Source organism: Aquila chrysaetos, chromosome 3 (genome assembly GCF_900496995.4).
Source record: "Aquila chrysaetos chrysaetos chromosome 3, bAquChr1.4, whole genome shotgun sequence".
NCBI lineage: Eukaryota > Metazoa > Chordata > Aves > Accipitriformes > Accipitridae > Aquila > Aquila chrysaetos.
The window spans coordinates 32,359,948-32,377,649 of NC_044006.1; the positions used below are offsets into that span (position 1 = coordinate 32,359,948).

At 46.7% G+C, this 17,702-nt stretch overlaps 1 long non-coding RNA gene across 1 annotated transcript; it reads left to right on the forward strand.

Moving 5' to 3' along the window:
• Positions 1 to 4,506: 4,506 nt before the first annotated feature.
• Positions 4,507 to 16,420, forward strand: LOC115339724. Its single transcript, XR_003922813.1, has 5 exons — positions 4,507 to 4,619; positions 4,845 to 4,993; positions 11,548 to 11,661; positions 11,765 to 11,955; positions 16,231 to 16,420. It is a non-coding gene; the product is annotated as an uncharacterized LOC115339724 (long non-coding RNA).
• Positions 16,421 to 17,702: the final 1,282 nt, after the last annotated feature.

The window sequence follows — 17,702 nt, forward strand, 5'->3', positions numbered from 1 at the left end:
AACGAAATACATGCAGCTTTTAAGAAAAAATCACCAGAAATCTTCTGTAGCACACAGAGGGGTTTTGCTTCCCTTACTTAGAGGTCTGGTTTATACAGTAAGAATGGAAAACAGTAGGTTTTTCATTTGGCTGTAACAGAGACACAGACTGAGACATACTACCTCCATACAAAATGTTAATATATATATGACAGGAGAATGTTTTCCTCTATCATAAGAGCAACAGCTACAAAAAAGCCTGATTAAGTACTCTCCATTCATGACATCTGATTACAAAAGGTAATCCCTGCTCACACTGAGGACGTGGCAGCTGTGGGCACAAACCACCAGCTGAGCAAAAGGTCATCAGGACTTGGGGCCAGGGCTACCACATCTGGTCCAGGGATGTGCCTCAAAAATCTTCCAGCTCCCCATTCCACACCCCACCAGCCCCCTGCTAACCTCCCCACTTCCACAGAGGCAGCATGAGCTATGGCAAGAAAAACTGTTACCCTTTGGCTAAGGAGGGTAAAACAAGGATTCCTAAGACATTCTTTTTTTCCTTGTGGAATAGCTGATATCCAAACACAGATGTTGCTCTGTTGAGACCTCTTCACCGCTCTGAAGCATCAGTGCCTCCGCTGAGCCTGTATCGCTGCTGCAGTCGGAGGCAACGCGGGGGGGTGAGCCCCGACTGCCAGATGTAAATGTATAAACTGCTACAGCTCAAATTAAAAAGTTGATTTCTTTCTTCTGGGGCTGTAAAAAACAGTGGTATAAACTGAGGTCAGCTCAGGAAAACCAAGTCACCATCTTTCCCCCTGTCCCCTTTGGACAGAAAGACTGATGTTTCCCCAGTTGTTATTAACACCAAGCGCGCAGGCTCGTCTCCTTTCCTATTTGTAATTAATTGACTGGAAAAGACCCTTACCCTTCCTCTGACCGCCAGGTATGCAGGCAGACCTGCCATGGGGTGCAGTGCTATACATCTCTATCAGCACACACAGCAGGTCTGTCTTCTCTTTAGGTGGGACTTACTGCAACCAAAGCGGGAAAAGAGCTAGCAGGCACCACGCAAGGGCCACGGCTTCATACAGATCAGACTTGGGTAGGTAATAATTTGGGAAGCACCACTGTGTATCTTCTCCTCACTCATCCTATGCAGAGCTGATCAAAAATGTTCTGACCAAGCATTCTTCTATTAGAGATTGCCTTTTAACACAAATTAAAATGCCCTGTGGACTGATTTTGAAAAAATTATGCTTTTCTTCGTTTAAGCAAAGTGTTCTGATCTTATTAAAACATCACAGATCTGTTGTTTTATTGAAAGCATTTCAATTAAATCAAAATACACTTGTAAAGTGAATTTTAATTCCAGGGGATATTTCAAAATTTGTCATTTACTTTTGGATTAGGATTGGAATAAAACGAGGAAACTACAAGAATGGAAATTATCCAGGTAATTTCTATATAAGCTGACACGACTCTCACATTAAGTGCATCAGGGCTCTATTGCAGGACAGGGTTAAGACTCAAACTAATAAAGTGAGATAAGATACAGGCCAAATAATGCAACAGCTGACACAGTGCTCTAAGAACTAAAGGAGCTCACTAAAAATGATACCAATCCACCCTGATTTATATAAAATGTACTTTCTCAAACTAACCAGACAACTTTGATGAGATGATACATTTTGCTGAAAGAGATGAAAAGCCTTGGACTTGGTACTGCGTGACATTGGCTTAGAAACTAGAATGGCATGAAATCAATGTGTCAATATTAAATTAAATTAAGCAACTACAAGCTGCTTAATGTCTACATCTTAAAATAAATTGTGAATAGGAATCATCTTCTCTTGTGTGCATTGCATGCAGGTCACTTCAGGGATCATTTATTTTGTCTCCATTACAGCTAATATTTTTCATAGCCTCTTAGAAGAAAACCTAGTATCACCACTGATAATGTTTGTGGGTAACACAGACGCTGGTTGATATACCAGTAAAAAAGAAAGGATATTGCAGATCAGCATCACCTGGCAACCTGCACCTGAGCAAAAAATACTTGGCAGAGCCAAGCATAAACCCATACATCTGAGGACCAGAAGATGTTGACAAGGCAGGCGACCCGTGCCCGCATGCAGCCTGTGAGGTTAACTAGTCCAGTAAGAGCCTTATTTGCAATTTAAAACCCTAGAAGATCCTGGCAGAGCCCCATGGGCATTTGTATCAGCCAGCCTGGACCAGTTCGACACTCAATGCCTCCCGAGTTCTTTCTCCTCCTGTTTGTTGACCTGCCTGTTGCTCTATTAAAGGCTCCTCGTAGTTGCACAGCTCTCTCTACTCCCAGTTTGGAGGCACTGCACACCCTATGGAGGTAGGGCTGCAGTTATTTTCCACCTGAACACGTGGCTTCCCACACTCAGACTGCCTCTTGGGGACACGGGACATAGGTGCTCGCCTGGCTCCTCCCTGGGGACCAAGGGCAGAGTCCTGGCATCTTCGGGCTGCTGCCGATTCGGGATCTCTAGGGGACTTGCTGTCAGGCACGAAACATCCTTCCTTCAGATGTTACAAATAAATCTTTTCCTTAATAGCCTTGTATTTGTGTGCCATCTTTTATGTCCTCTCAGGATGTTACATGCCACATAAAATGCGGGAGGTCATTAAAGTTAAAGTGAGAAAGCAATTAGCTCATATTTACACTGAGGGATGCAAATAAATTATGTTACTCAAATATCAGGCATCCCTTTTTAAATATTGGCTAATATTCTAGCAAAATCCTCAGCTTCTAGAGATGACAGAATACATTTTATTTAACACAAACTCACCCAAATATTTGACTACACCATCACTAGGCAAGAGGAGATCACCCTAACACCATCTGCAAAGCTGCACTGAGGGCATCGCTACAGAGACTCTTCCAGCTGCTGCATCTCATAAGCGGAATAAAGAGCCACAGACCCTTCCCCATCAGCGCATCAGCTTTGGCCCCAGAGACTACGAGGTGCTAACATATGATGCAACAAAAATATATCCCCTATACCCTAGAGGGAACCTATTGCCAAAGCAGAGGAAGGATATTTAATCTGTTGTCTAGTATAGGCTGAGTGTCTGCTGCTTCCCTCTTGTTGCTGGTGTTATTGGGATCTCTGCTTTGCCCAGCTCCTATTTTCATGAAGCTTGTAGGAACTTAATATCCTTGTGCCTTCCATTCCTCTGTCAAATTTGGCTGAGGCCAGCCAATGATTCCAACATAATAGTGGGGAATGCAAAGGGAGAGAGCGGCAGCGTGATTGCATAGCTGTATTTCCTTACAAAGTAAGGCTAAAAATATCAGTGACCTTTCCGAGCTCTATTTTTCCATGGTTTGGAGCAGAGTTGTGAAATTTGGCAGGTGCAAGAGGCCTTTGGGGTGTGCCTTCTGCTGTTCCTGTGAAAATCTTCCCAAATTTGGGCTAGGTATAAGCCTTTGGAAAACAAGACCATATGTTAAGATATATGTAAGAACTTCAGTAATTTGGTGGAATTCCCCAATAATTTCATCCTCTCTGAGTCTTGTGGTACTTTCCCGCTCCGTGCCACTGCCTGGCTCTGGGGTCTCCATCCAGACACCCCCAGGTCCCAGCACGGATACTGGGATTGAAAGCAGGGGCACAGTTTCTTCAGAGCTCCCTTTTCTCACCCTGCTAACAACCACAGAGCAAGAGGAAGCTCAGAGCGACCACGTGAAGGGACAAGGACACGGAGCAGATGGTGGCCCTGAGTCACCACATCCCGCAAAAGGCAGTGCCAGTGCACAGTCTCGCAAACCCATTCCCACTCAGAGAGGGAGGTCCTGCCACTGTGTTTGCTCTCACACAAAAGCTGTGTATGAGCCGCATGCATTAATCTCCAGCATGCAAGTACGCAAGCAAAATAATCCCAGTTATGTGGTTTTGTCAGGCACACGGTCGTGAGGAGGGAAGGTCTCGGTCTGAGATCTGCCTGTGCGGCCACCACGAGGAAGAGAGTGTTTCACTTGACAATAGATTAGTCATTTGCTTACAGTTTAATTAAGCCTCTGAGAAATTGTTGGCTGACCCTGTTTTCTGGCTGGACAGGTAAGAGTGGCTTTGAGCTGTGCCCACAGGATATCTACCTCACTGAACCGGAGGGGCGAGCAATGGCAGAAGGCAGGCTGATGACTCCCGCCTGAGTGAAGGATGCTTCTGCAGACAGCAAACAAGTGCTTTTTGTTTACTCCTGATTTATGCAGGCTTGGTTTAAGGGTGGGTGATTTTGAGGCAGAGGATGAGCTTTGAGGTCCTCCATCCCTCCAGGCTCCAGCCTGCTTCTCCCCCGGTACTGTGTGTCCCGCTGACCTGCCCAGGCCACCCTGGGAACGGATGATACAGACGGGTGGGTGGAAGAAGAGACACCCAGTGACCGGGTTTAACCAGGGGGATTACTTGGCCTGGAGCAGATTAATGTGGGCACACCTGATCGCTGAGGGACCCAGGAAAGCTTGTCACAGTTGTGAACACTGGGAGTGACTGAGGAGGTTGTAGGTGGCAGGCAGACAGTGATGGAGGGAAAGCTGATGATGAATTGAATGAGAATTGGGATTGCTTTGGCAGAAAAGAATGAAATTGGACTGAAAGGTAAGGGAGAGACAAGACAGGGAAATGGGAAAGTACTGTATTTGGTAGTGGCTATCAAATGGGACTTCTATCCTATGCACCAACGATGGCAAGAGTCCCACAGAAAAATTAGATTTGGATTAAAGCGCATTCAATTACATTAGTAATTAAAGTCTGTGTATTGTAGGGGCTGTTCAATTAAAGTTGCACAACCAATGTCCTTTTTAACAGCTCTTAATTTCCGAGGGGCTGACTTTGCGATGGTGCTCTGCCAGTGCCGTTTTCTTGACTGAACTCTAATCCTCCAAGAGCAGTTCGGTGCCAGTTGATTCGTGTCAGAGATCTCTGCACACAAACCAGTACAGAAGTCACAAAGCGAGACAGAGCTGGAGCAGGTATTAGAGGAGTCATTAGCAAAGCAGGCGGCCGTTCTCGTGCAATGCCTTCACCGCATTCTCCGGGCCACCCTCCTGAAGATGTCCACTTGTGGGTAAAACACCGCTTGAGCCTGGAGTGACTCCGGTGAGGGGTGACAGGCTCTGCTAGCGCTGCTGGCAGTATGTTAAGGCCCTGCCCTTGCATGTCACCCGGAGAAGCTGCCGCAGCAGCCTGGGAGCACCCTGGCATGGGGAAACAGGGGGGTTGCGACACCCTCAGCCCCACCGCTGAGGCCACCAGAACCCATCTGTCAGAGCCCCAGGTCTTAGCAGGATCAGAGCTGACTATCCTTAGTAAGCAGGTGAAGACTTTACTTTTGAGATTAAGGTTGGCCTTGCGGCGCAGACAGGTACCTGCAGTTGGGTGTTTAAGCCCTGGCTGTAACGTGGACGTGGGACAAACCTTGCGCATCTCACGCAGGGGCTGTCTCCATCACACAGCGTGTCCTTTGGCCGTGGTCCTGCTGAGCTGATGAGTTGTCCCTGCGGGGCTCTGCCCAGGGTCCTCACCCCCCTGGTCCCCACGGGGACAACCCTTCTGATCCTGGACCCCATGCAGATGTCTCCACAGCCCACTGCATCGGGCTATGGCACTGGCATGCATCCATCACCCATGTCTCCATGCCCCACTTCAGGTTGCAGATTGCATCCTAGTAAAAAGGCTGTTTCATAAAGGACTCTCCATCCTATTTGCAATAATGCAAAGCCCTTCTCCTCCTGTTCACGGCTGTGTAACAGCCCTAGTGGCAAATGGATCAGCTGCTTATGCGGGAGAGAAATCCTGGCAAGGCTGAATGCAAATTTAACTAAGCCAAATGGCATATGAGTTTTCCAGGGACCACTGGCAGAGCCCCACTGATTTTCAGAAATATCTATTCTTTTAATAGCCAATGGACACGTTCATTGGATACCTATTTTTAAAGAGATGAAATAGACTCCGAATAACTGAAGTGACCAACATGTCAGTCCTTAGCAGACAAAACTTAGATGAAGTCACTGGGAATTTTCCCATGTCAGAATGAGGTAAAGGCCGCAATGTTTGACTTGTATAATGCTGAGGACCCCAGTTAGCCACCTTGCTCTATTCCGGGTGATGAGTGAGGAATTACCCACAGATCACAAAAATACAAAATAATCACATTTTCCCCAGACCTTTCTTAGCTAAAATGCCTCATTACCTACCCTGTTTCATTTGAAAAAAATATTAAACTTGGGGGTGGCTCAGAGGAGAGTCTTGCTGCCACCTTGCCAATCTTGGCACAGTTCAGCTCTCCTTCTTTGAGGAAATGCTGTGAAGATTTCATGGTTGATTGTCAGCAAAATTTACCTGGGCAGGTGCTAACACTGAGGACAATCTATTATATATATGTGTATATAATTGAATTTGGTTAAGAATCTGAATGAATTTTTAGGCAGATGGCAAACTGGGCAGTAAACAGGAGGGAAAATTAGGCAGATAGATACAACTCTAATCCTGTTATATGTAGATTGTACCTACTAGGGACCGCCTGTTTCTCTGGGTCTGCAGTGTCTCCTTAGGTTCAGAGTGGCAAGGGCAGAATCACCAAAGTCTGATGCTCTCAAGCCAGGGCCTGGTAGTCTCATGCCACAGACAGCTCTAGCTGCTTTCCACACCACTGCCAGGGTGAGCTGGGCCAAAGGGACCCAGGGAGACACTCGATCAGTTTTGCTGGGGTCATCACCCACCATCCCCTCTGACCATGTGCTGTGCCCATCAACTCTTTGTCTGCTGTCTAATGCTTTGCAACCCAACGAGCAGGCTAATATTTTAACAGATGTAGACTGCCTCCTTCCCCAATCCCCTTATAGGAAGAGTTCATTGGAAGGTTAATAGGATGCTGAGAAGACAGACTGATTAAAATTAAATTAATCCAAATTAAATTAGGGGAAAGTCAAGTAACCCAGTTGGTTCATAAGAATTCATAGCAAAAGCACTAAAAAGAAGCTGTTCAGACTGTAAGGAAACAAAGGACCTAGACCTGGGAGTGTTCTTGCCCAGGCATCACCCAGCTGGATTCAGCTGCGGAGTTTGCATGGCTTGTAAGACCAGTCTCAGGAGGAGCCAGGAACATGCCGTGCTTGCTCATCAGCCTCGCCGTACGCCTACCTGGCTCTGGGACAGCCTGCAGACTTCCCAGGGGACAGCGTGGCTAGGAGTGCCTGGTGGTGGGACCTGTCACACAGCCATGCAGGAGGCCACAGGCTCTGCCCAGCGCCCCGCAGCATCCCATCCTGTCTACCGGGCAGGCTGAGACCGCAGCATGCGGGAGGTGGTACGTGTCAGGAAGCAGGCAACACGGAGCCAGCGGGTATTACTGTACTCATTGCCTTCATCTGCGCTGCCCCAGCAGTGTGACCACTTCCACGTGTAGCATCCATTGCACAGGAGGGTTTGCAAGATCTGGGTCACAGCCCGAAAGGTCTTCAAGAACTCCCAAGCATCTTTGAGAAAGCACTTAGCACAAGTAAGGGTGTTTTAAAGTAATAATAATAACAATCAGGAGAGCTATATTAATCTCTAACGCTATTAAAGCTATTTCATAAAACAACAAAGCTCTCCACAGATATGTCTAGGTTATCCACTCCTCCAACCTAGGGATTCAGATGGTCATCTGCTTTCACATGCAGCAAGGCAAGCTTTTTTTCTCAGCATGCAAAGTTAGGAGAAAAATTGCTTCAGAAACAAAGGGTCATAAAATATTCACTATCCTAAAAAGCACAGAGCCACAGATCCTGCAGTTCAGTATGTAACACCTTTAATATACATGTGCCCAATTTTACCTTCATTTCAAGGCATCTATATTTGCATTTGTCTCTGGATTTTTGCTTTTTTGTTCTTACTCTACAAACTAAGAGAGGCTCTTTAAACTCCATAGTGTGCAATACCTCCTTCTAAGGAGGCAATCATCTCGTCACAAGGTGAAACAATATATATGTAAATGCACATTGATACATAAAAACTGAAATAAGACATTAACATCTACATTTTGATGCACTAATTTGGGCCTAGTTATGTTGACACAGATGGAGTGAATTATTGGAGGAGAAAAAGCACATCTGTTAAATGTTATTGTTTAATTAAGCCATTAGCAACTAAAAGACAAGAGCCTTTAAATTACAGCATTTTATATTTATCTCAGCTCGTGGTACTCATATGGCTCCCCTAGCACTTGGAGCATGTTGCAATCTTTAATGCAATGTAACGACCCCCCCAGTGAAAGAGACAAAAAAAGACCCACTTGCAGATGGGGAGGTGAGCTGTTCGGCCACTGGCCTCCTAGGAAATTCAAGGAGCAACACAGTGGTCTGAGGTTAACCTTGCACCACTGACTTGCTTCATTAGCTGGTGTAGCGAAGCCTCACAGAACCTCTAACGAAATCTTCATCTGAAGAGGAGCATCCTTGCAACCACTAGTCATTGCTCAGTGAGGGCTTCGCACCCCGACATTTGCTTACCTCCAGTCATGGAGGTTTGGATGTACAAAATTTGCTACCTGAGTGCCAAGTTCTGTGTGCACAGCCTAAAAAATTGGCAATAATCCTTTATTACAGCTGCAGGCTCTCTCTGGAAATCTTATTCTCCTGCTCAATTTTACAGGGAATAAATTTCCTAGCTGGAGGGAAATTTCTTCCTGTGAGAGGGGACAACATGTCTCTGTGAGACACCTTACCAATGGATTTACTACAACACAGGGGGAAGAAGTATAATCTTGTAGTCCAATAAGCCTGCAAATTCACCAGGGAAGAGTCCACTGTCACCCCTGAGGACGGAGGGTCAGCTGCAAGCCTGTTCCGCCTTGCTTATCTCCTGCCATCCTTGCGGTGTCCCCACCTGCGAAAGGGACGCCAGAATCGGCAGCCCTTGCTCCTGGCCTCCATCCTGCCTTCCTGTGTTGCAAGCAAGGCATTAGAAAGGCGAATGAAGACAAAATAAAGGAAGCTCTTCATCCCATGCTGGCGTGGCGGGGAGGGAGTGCTGTTCAAGGAGAGCAACCCGGGCCTTGGGGGTGCTGTGAGAAGCTGCTATGAGCTGCTCTGCTCTTCCCCTTCTTATTCAGACAACTGTCTACCAGCCTGGGTGATGTCTCTGCAGGTTTCCACGCATGGGGACGTGTTTATTGGAGCCAGGACTTGTCCTGCAGAGTGTCCCACCAAACACCTGCCCCCTTCTTCAGTTGCATTTACTGGGGAAATAGAGACTCTGGCAATCTCTCCATTTCTCCTCCCTGTTCTTCCCCTCTTACTCCTGTAACAGCTTTTGAATCCATTGCCCAGTTTTTTACAGAGGTCTAGAGAGCTTAGAAATGTTAACTGTCCAGAAGCAGTGCAAAACCAGACATCCACAAAGAAGAAAGAGACCCTTTTAGTACCTTTAGGGTGGAAGGCGTGAACACCATCAGCCTTATCTTTGCCCAGGAACCCAGGCTTCCTTGGTTCTGCTGCCCAAACAATGCCTGGTGACTGTTGTGATGGCTAGCATTAGGGTCATAAGCAGTGCCATAAACAGCTCATTTAACTTTTCTGTGCCATTTACACCATCACTGCCACCAGAGTGACACATGATAAATAAAAGTAAGAAATGTTTTCAGCTTTAAAAATAGAAATGTTTTTCACTTTGCTGCAGGAGGAAGGCCTGACTCTGCTCTCACTTATGCTGGCATAAAACAAAATTAGCTACACAGAAATGGATGGAGTTACATCTATCAAAAACTGCACAAGTGACAGCAGAACTGACCTCTTTTCTTTTAAACTTCTTCCTACTTGATACTGTATGAACGTCTTTTATATTTGACACAGTAATCTTTTAGGGCTGACTCCTGCCCTTCAAATCAGAGCCGATGCCATTCAGGAACTAACACGGATACAGCTCAGAGTGGAAAATCAGTCTTGGTGAAAACCCTAGCCATACCAGAAGCGATCCCCATGCCAGCTCGAGGGGCCAGCGCAGAGCAATGTAAAGTGCCTCCACGGTGGGCCAGCATTTGCTTTTCCTATGCTAGAAAATGTTAAAGCACAGTACAGGCGCTGGCAGCGGGGAAGGTGCTCATGGGGCTCTCCAAGGAGCCTCCTTGCTGGCAAGAGGAGAAACACTGATGGACTCCTGATGGTGCCCCATTCAGCTGTCCTTGTCCAAAGCCATTGACTTTAGCCAGGCAGGATCAAGCCTCCGTGGGACCTAAGCAGGTTGGCAGAATACACGGAAACTTCCCGAGGGATGTGCCAGAGAAAGGAGGTGGCATATCCCTCCTAATGAAAGCAGCGGCTCAAAGACAATGAACCCCTTCTCCCAGGGAGCTGGATCCCAGTGCTCTACTGTCTGAGGTGGCAGCGGTTTGAAAACTAAGCAAAAGCCTTGCTGCTATCCCGGAGTACTGCATTAAATAATTGAAAAATGAATAATTAAATTAAAAGAGGATTATTTCCCACAGGCAAGCAGAAAATTGCTGCCTGCAGGACAAAGGATGATGGCAACACTTCATTTTCTGCAGTTCTCAGCAGTCAGCAGCGAGGTGATGTGAATAACATCCACAGTGGGCAGGAAGAGCCCCCCTGAATCACATTGGGTTTTTGGCTCCTAGTTTATCCCTAAATTGTCTATTGCCAAATGCAAGAATAGTGATTTCTGAAGAACAAGGAAGCAAATCAGGAAATACGAGACATTCCCTTTTTCATGAATGTCACCCTTGGGGTGTGGGGGTATCTATTTACGTACAGATACGTGAGGGATTTGCACAGATCAGTCCCATTGACTCACGGTTAGCTGCTATACATATTTGTAGGATACATTTCTATGTTTAGTCCTCTACTTTTATTTTATTGCTGGATATGAGGAGACGTGCACACGTGCTTTGTTCTGACACTTTATAAGAGCAGTATTTAATAGCACTATTATTTTTTTCCCTAAGATGTATATATCTGTTTGAACAGACGACGCATTGTAAGAGTCTGTATTTCTCACGAGCTATAATTAAAAATGAACAACTCTCCACATAGGATAACAATACCATAATATACTTGCTCTCCTCACAGAAATTTAAACAAGTCGACATGCTGAGTGAATAATGATCCTACGTTTATGCAACACTTATTTTCCCTGAGTAGCTACAAGCCCTTGGTACACCAATGCCCAGACTGTATGAGGCACTACAACGGGGTCTGAACACATGCAGCAGGGAATAAATTGTACTCTTCAACCCTTCCACCTTCCCAGCACCTCAAGCTCTCCTTGCCCTGCAAAACCTCTCACCCAGCCACCATGTCCCTTCGTTCTCCCACTCTCTCCTTTCTGCCTTTCAGATCTGGAAGCCCTTTTTCTTCTCTGTGTAAGGCTGCTTCTGACAGCCCTCCTAAACCCCTCCCCAAACCTCATATTTCTCCAGTGAAGCAATTTCTTCACTTACCACATCAGTGTTGGCTATACAAGGTCAGGGGACTTTGCCAAGAATTATGACATTTTCCTTAAGCCCATCTTCTCGTTCCTCTCTGTCCAGAAACTTAATAGTCCCCAACACAGTGGTTGTAGTTGTGACTGAGCTGTCACAAACGAGATGGCCAGTCGTGGTGGCATCACGGGATTCAGAAACACACGCACAGCATTGGGAGAGGTAAGGCTTCAGCCCTGTTAGTACCCCTTCCTCCCTCCACTAGCAGATCCATACTCATCATCACATCACACTGTATATATCTGAAAACTGTGACCCTGTGCAGGAGCCCAGAGTTTCAACAGCAGATTTCTCATTCTCCACACCCTGTGCCAAAGCAGATGGGCAGAGGAAGCTTGGCGAGTAAACTGCATGCTTGACATTACGGAGCAAGGCTGCAGCAGAACAATTTCTGGATGCCAACCCAGGGCCCCAGTCCTGAAACCAGCCCTTTCCTTCTGGACACCTATCACATAGGTATGTGTTCAAAACGTTTCGCTTACCTATTCAGATTGTAGCTGCCTGTGAGGCAGATCCTTGCACCAGGTTGAGCACTGAGCTCCACCACAGCAACTGGGGAGCTGCCTTCACCTCTATGGAGAGTATGTCTGCAGGCTGTGGCGTAAGAGAGGACATCTCTTGTGGGATGTGGCTTTTGAGTATGGGAGCAATCAGCCAACACTGGAGCTCAGAGCCAGCAGGGCCAAGGTAGGGGAAAGGCAGGGTGAGGCCCTGGCTGGCCATACAGGCAGCTCCATTGCCTTCCTCATACAAAGGTCCAGCAAACCGAGGCTGACTCTCAGGACAGAGGGAGCAGAGAGCAGCACAGCAACTTCCCCCTCCATGTAAAACCATGAATAGGCAGCACAGTGGACACTAGTGGAGGAGATATTTCAGCATGTACCTTTTCATTAGACCACCCTTACGTTTGGTAAATGAATCTCCAGTGCTTTTAAAAATGGCTTCGCTGTGATGCGTTCCAGGGCCCATCATCACGGATCCAAGAATAACATTTGCACACGCAGTAGTTCAGACTTAGTATTCACACAGTACCCAACACCAACGGTCCTTTCTCTGCCTATGCAGCTATTCCCTTATCTCAGCCTATCTAATAGCCGCAGGAACACAGTGGGTGACATTCCCTTCTGTCCTGAAGCCCTCCCAGCTAAACCAGTGCAAAGCATCTTTGTCCTGCTCATTTCCAGCCCCAGATCCCTCCACCGCTCTGGCAGGGGCTAAAACTGCCTGAGGGATACTCTCATCTCAGCCATCTGGCAGTGGTCCCCAGGGGACGGTCCTCCAGCTCCGAACTGTCAGTGTGCTGCCAGCTGAGTGCTCCCCACTGCTGGAACAACTCCCAGCCAGCCGGCCACCGCCAGCCTCCAGCCTTTCCTTCCCACCAGCACAGAAGAAAGGAGCCAGTTCAAGGATGGCAGAGGACAAAATTGAGCTTGGACCCTCCAGAGAGGCGTTTGCTTTCCTTCGCTCACCAGGAAACACTAAAGTACAGGTTTTGTCAAGGTGCGTCAACCCCTGTCATTTAATGAGTTAGCACTGGCCCTTTTCATCTTCGAAGCTCTTTACCATCAGCTGGCCATGGTCTCCTCTCGGTAACCACCAGGCAACCGTGCTGGAACCAGTGGCAGCGAGCAGAGCCTGTCCCCTTCCCAAATGACTCAGGCCCTGCAAGGGTACCCTTGCAAGGCAGGCAAGGTCAGTGTTATTATTCCCTCTGACAGATGGGAAAACTGAGAGGAGGTGTGATGGCGAGATTTGCCCAGGGCCTTCCTGCTAACCTGCGCTGCGAATGCATGAGTTACTCAGCCCTGCGCTTCAGCCAGTTGGCTTGAACTGCCTCGGGTGCTCATCGCTGCAAACCACTGACAAAAGCATAAGTGCATCAGCACTGGGTCAAGCCAAGGTCCTGTCTCCCCCTGTACCCCGTCTCCGGTAAAGTGCATGGGTGGGCGTTGGCAGGAAGGCTATGCCAACAAGGCCGGTACGGAGCATCTCCCTTCCAGTATGCCTTGAAAAACGAGCGATTCCTTTCTATCCCCATCACCTCTCATAATGATTAAAGCATTGAATCATGCTTTTTGGCTTGCAGTGCTTGCATTGTGCAGGTCTGTTTGAGTGGAAGAAAGGAAACACTTTGATGATCTTAATCAGAACTTCCCTCTAAACACACGTTTCCGTCCCCACCGCGGCAGAAGCAAACACAGCACTCTCCTACCCGAGAGCTCGCATCCAAAATGCACTTCCAGCCCCAAAGGTCACCAGAAACAGAGGAAAAAATATAACCCTGCTCTCAAACTGTTAGCCAGACTGAATGAAATATTCCTCTCCAGTCCCAAGAGCAAGAAAGTTTCTGGTAGGCAGTGGGGTGTCAATGGGAGATCAATGCATTTCAGCCTGGTTCCAAAGCCACTGAGGTCGAGAGGAGCTTTTCAGTGGGGTCCAGATCAGGTCCTCAGGGAGCACATATCGTCGACAGCAAGACCGGCCATATGGATCCAAGATCTAAACTGTGTCATAAGAGCATACAGCAACGCTTCAAGCAGGTGCTGAAGAGAGAATTATTCACCATATGCTATTGATCTTCCCTTCTACCTTGTGAAGATGTTTTATATACTTTGCATCAGAGGTAAAATTTACTCAAGGAATGTAATAAACAGTATTGCCACTAAGACGGCGCACAAACTTTACACTACTGGCAGATTAAAAAGTCATTCGCTCCCTAGCGATTTCCTCCTGCGCGTACCAAAGAAGTCCAAGTGTGGATAAATTTAACACAGATGATTCTCATTTTTTTGCTTCTGGAAAATGTTGCCCTGGCAGATCTCAGAGTCAAGCTATACATCTGTCACTCCCTCCAGTCAAGTCCTTGGGAATCTGTATTTATAGTCCTAGGCTTTGTACAGTTAGAGTCTGTGCCAAAGCCTGCTGCAGTCAATGGAAATCTTGGAAAAAAGCCTCAGAAATGTTTTATAAAAGCACAGTTTTGGCTAGAATATGTTAAAATGTTAGAATATGTAAAAAAATTCAAAAACATTTTTTAAACATTTCAAAGAACAACCTATCCAGCCATAGGCTTTATATAGCAGATTCTGAAATCAGCTGTGGATGTGTGCTGCTGAAAATGCTCAGGGTAGTGACATTACCTGAGCAAAACATATTACCTGCTGTGCACAGCACCCTGCGCCCCTCCAGCACTTCAGCCTCTGAGCTGGGTCAGAGGGAGTTTTGCGTAGCTACTTCAGGTGAACTCCAATTCCACTTTAGCCTACCTTTCTGTTAAACAAATGCCATTCTACAACCTCATTGTCTGCTGTTACCAATTACTGAGGAACCAGGGGGTGTGCATATTAATAAAAGCAGGGAAATGTTTCTCCCTTTTTAAGTTTGCAGGGAACAACAGCATTTCCTGCAAGAATTTTTGAATGAGCACAATCTTCCGATGGGACTCCACTGCAAAATACTGTCTTTTTTTGGACGACTGCAAAAATGTCAATGTATCTTTTGTCCTGGACTCCTTCAGCTTTTGCCAGGTTTTATAACCCCCTTGAAATCTGGCCTACAAGAGTCCAGAATGTCTGATCCATAGGTCAGAGATGCACGTACCATGAAGGGAGGGAAAACCAAAAAAACTTCAGGGCAATAAATGGATGAGGGAAAAATATACATTATAACTTTAAAATCCTGGAGCAACTGAAGTAAGTTATAGGAAGCCCTATAGGCAACGTCAAAACAACAGCATTTCCAGCTGAGATAACCAAGGGGAAAAAAAAAAAAAAAAATTAAAATGCTAACCAGGTGCATTTGTAGGTAGTACAGACTCCACAAATCTTCTCCAGTATACGTGACTTCTCAAGGTTGAAGAAGGTCTAAACCAACCTCGCTGAGCCTTGCAGAGCTGGCATAGGCCTCCAAGCTAACAGGATCTGGCAAGCCTGGAGCCAGCTTTAGCATCACTTAGGAACAAAGCATAATGAAGCCAAATGTCTTCCAATGGTCCCACATTCACGTGTATTTTAGTGTCTCTACAGCAAACCCGTGGCTGAGGATATATAAAAGAAGTGATACATTGGCCCATGGGTTTCCCACACAGCATCTGTACCCCCAAATTTCCTGTGCAGATGCCCCAGTTTCAGTATTTAGGCACTTCTGTGCTGAAAGAGCAAGGTCAGAGGTGATCCAGGGCTCCCTCCTGCCTGCACGCTGCCTGCATTGTTGGATTTAGCTTGTCTACTGCAAGAGCGTAGCTTGGATGTAAAGACCCATAGGGCAGCATCCTTAGGGAAGACTGAGCTCAGCTGTAAAAAACATTTATGGCACAGCATGTCCTTATGTCCTTTGCTTCTGCTCAGATTTTAGAACAGGCCTGTGTGCCACCAGTTTGGGTACCAGGTGAGCTAGGTCTCAGCATAGACTTGTTTGGATTCTTAAAACCCTGCCTGGGGAGCTGCTGTGTGCAAAAGGCAGTAAGAGCCCACGAGCCCCCAAGCGTCACCCAGCCAGCTCTGCTAAGAACCCAGGTGGCCACCTCTGAGCAGCACAGTTTTCATGGTGCTGCATAGCTAAGGACAGGAGGGCTGACAAGGTCCAAAATTAGGGGCTCCTCTGCCCAGGCCATCTGTTAAACCTCATCTAGGAAGTGTCCTCACCACACATGTAGCCAATTCATTCCCCCCCCCAAAATGTGAAATAAGTAGAACAATTTACTCTTACTCTGCTTCTCCACCCCTTTTACAGCAAGAAGCTTCATCCACAACGTGGGAATCCCAGGCATAATTTCCTCTTCTAAGAGTAGGAATGTGTGCGTCCTAGATACACGCTGTAACTACCAAATAACAGGTTCTATCCTGGGGAGGTGCTTCACGCCCAAAATAAAACAGGGACACTTGGCAAGAGACAAGATTTGGTGAGGGAATCAGAAGCTGTCAAGGGAAGTTCTGCTGCTGCAACGGTTGTCAAGAGGAAGAGGCTGTAAGATGACAGAGGCCACGGTGCAAGGTCACTGCTAACTTCGGCAGTCTGGGTCAGGGTCCGAATTCTTAGCTCCCCATCTCACCTGAATGCTGGATTTTTAGAAATTTCCTTATAAATTTTATGTAACTTCTCTTCCTCTTCATGAGGCTGATGCTGTGTACCTGCTTCTTTTACATGCCATGATACAATGAGATCTGTTTAATGTACTTCACAGTCTGATGTTGGTGAGTGGCTTTTGTATGCCTCACATGCTTGCTACATGCTTGGGCAGATACGTGCCCCAGGACTCCAGGAATGTCTCTGTTTCCAGGATGTACCTGTTGGCTTTATAATATGCAAATATTTGTTCACTGTTTTGGTAACTTCATGAAGTTATAAGCCAGGGAAATTGAGAGTGAATAGTTTTATACTGCACAAATCCAAAGCACACCTCCAGCACATGTAAATCAGTGTAGCTCCACTGACTCGGATGGAGTTGGGTCGATTTATGCTAGGTGAGGAGCTCATGTGACTGGAGACATAATCTTACAATGGCCTATAATAAGACACCATCCTGCTTTTTCTCTCTGTGAATGTACTCGCACTGCATCTTTGCAGATGATTGCATGTTATGCCACGCGCTGGCCCTTCACACTCAGGAACTGGCACTGATGCTTAATGAAAGTATTGCGTGAGGTGAGAGGGAGAAAACCACAGCAATGACAACAAGAACTTGGCATTGCTTTAGTGCCATCTGAGCCCTGTTTTGATACCGGGGTTATTCCAGAGGCTCTGCCTGCCTGCTCTGCATAGGCACGAATGGCAGCCTTTGATTCCCGGGGGGGCACCAGCTCCTGCCCTTTGCTGTGGCTTTAAGACACAAGTGCATTGTAAGTGCCTGGCTGCAGTTCTTAAGAATACCAGCACTTTGGGCTCTTGGAGCAGCTGCATCCTTATCCCCAGCATCTGAAAACCACTTGTATTATTAAAGTGGCAGATTTCAGAACTGGCATTTCCCCATAACCACAGGTATTTTAAATATTTAGCAAAATAAGATGGCACGCTGGAATGGTTCTTATGGGTGCTGTGTAGCGCTTAGGCAGGAGACAAAAAATACCAGAGTCGGCTCTGTGTGAGACTAGTACTGGATGCCATTCCTCCCCTCTCTCAGGCAGGATGCAGCCACTGCTCTCACAAAACCACAAAGATTCTTCCACAAGCATTGTTCTTCTTGAAACTTTTCATGTCCTTGTACA